Below are 1665 nucleotides of genomic sequence, written 5' to 3' on the forward strand. Positions count from 1 at the left end.
ACTATGAGTCAGAATTGGCTCAATGGCAGTGAGTTTTATTTTGTTTAGTTCTTCTGGTGAAAATCTTTCATCTCTGTTTTCAATGTTTCCATTTCTATCACCAGTACTTAACAGTACATCTTGATTGAATGTTTGATGAATTTCAGATTTCAGAAGTTGGTAACAAATCTTCAATCTCAAAAAAGAAAAAAAGACTCAGTACTGAGTTAAATACTAAAGTGAGGGATATTTCTTAGAACCTGGCCTGAAATTCTCCTGACATGACTAACAAACAGTTAAAAATTTTGTAAGGAAGCGACGTGATCTTGGAAAATATACTTTAGTCAGTAGAAGAATATAAAAGGTTAGCTCCTTTTTTAGGTACAATTGAAATTTTGTTTTATATTTCTACAATGTTATCATTATTTATGAAGATTGAAAAGTATTTTAATAGTCTATAAGTAATTTTTAAATTAGAATTTGTAAGCATTAATTCACTTCAGAATTTTCTAAGTAAAAACTATAAAAAGAAAAGAATTTGCTGTTGTTTTTCAAATCAGGTATTTTTTTAATGATTTGACTGCACTCTCAGTGGTCTACTGCCATGTATTATTAAAGTTCTTTTTCTCTTCAGAAACTTCTAGTAGACTGTCTAGAGTTTAGTTAGCGTCCTGGCTATGATACAAACAGTGATGGAAAACATATGAGCAGTAACAAGCTTTAATCTGGCTCCTCAGTACAAAAATGGACTAATCTGTTGAAGTAGTTTATTCAAGATCACCCAGGGTGCCAAGTCACATAAGGAGACCATTGTGAAGGTTGGTTTTTTCTGGTTGCTGTTTGCTTGTTTATCTTAATAAATATAATACCTTCTAATTTTTTCTTCTTAAATAGTACTGAAAATATTTGAACATTTACATTATATTTACTTTTTAGACAAATACACGGTGGATTAGTTCTATTTTCAAGAAGACTACTTTCTTCTTATAAGGTATGTTTGGGTGTTTTACATGTACCAAAGGCTAATTGTTTTAGTCAATACTAAAAGAATGTTCATGTTACTAACATAAATATTTCTAAGTAATAGAATATGGTTTAAGTTATAGCTATAATGATAACTCCTATAAAGTAATCATTTAAATACCTACTAGCCTGAGTATCCTTCTGTTTTATATATAATGAATTTATTTTCAATATACTGATGTAACTTTTCTCACTATTAAATGTTACCAGTGTTGATTTTTAAAGTCATATAAGCAAACATCTTGAAAAGAAGTTATTTTAGGAAATAAAATTACCTAATAATTAATGATAATAAAATTTTGGGAAATCACAAATATATTAAACAAACCAGTAATTATTTCTTTCAAACTATAAAACTATGCTACTTTATAATTTTTTCAAATATGAGAATTGCTCACTGCCATTCTTATTTATACAATTGAGTATTAATAGTTTTCCTTGATAATATTCCTGACTTTCATGAAGTAAAATAGCATAGGATAATTCAAATGAAAATCTATTTCTAAGAAAAATACTTATCATAATTCAACTAGCTTTTTCAATATAAGAGACTATATTGAATTATTAGTAGATATTAGAGACCTATTTTCACAAAGTCTGTAGTCAGAATTTAACAGATTTTTTTATCCTTTCTCAGAGCAAATATTTCTTTAATTCTTAGAT

General features: G+C 27.4%; 2 protein-coding genes across 2 annotated transcripts in view; one reads left to right on the forward strand and one right to left on the reverse strand.

The window, feature by feature from the left end:
* The window catches only part of LOC105979931 (centromere protein P), a 369435-nt gene that overhangs the window by 176832 nt on the left and 190938 nt on the right, over positions 1 to 1665 (reverse strand). The gene's annotated exons all lie outside the window — the stretch shown is intronic.
* Positions 746 to 1665, forward strand: part of ASPN (asporin) — a 38116-nt gene continuing 37196 nt past the window's right edge. Inside the window, exons 1-2 of the mRNA XM_004717737.2 lie at positions 746 to 797; positions 916 to 970. The gene's annotated coding sequence lies outside the window, so the exon portion shown is untranslated. The remainder of the gene's footprint in view (positions 798 to 915; positions 971 to 1665) is intronic.

Source organism: Echinops telfairi, unplaced genomic scaffold (assembly GCF_000313985.2).
Source record: "Echinops telfairi isolate 266 unplaced genomic scaffold, ASM31398v2 ScPeMD7_7430;HRSCAF=8468, whole genome shotgun sequence".
Taxonomy (NCBI): domain Eukaryota; kingdom Metazoa; phylum Chordata; class Mammalia; order Afrosoricida; family Tenrecidae; genus Echinops; species Echinops telfairi.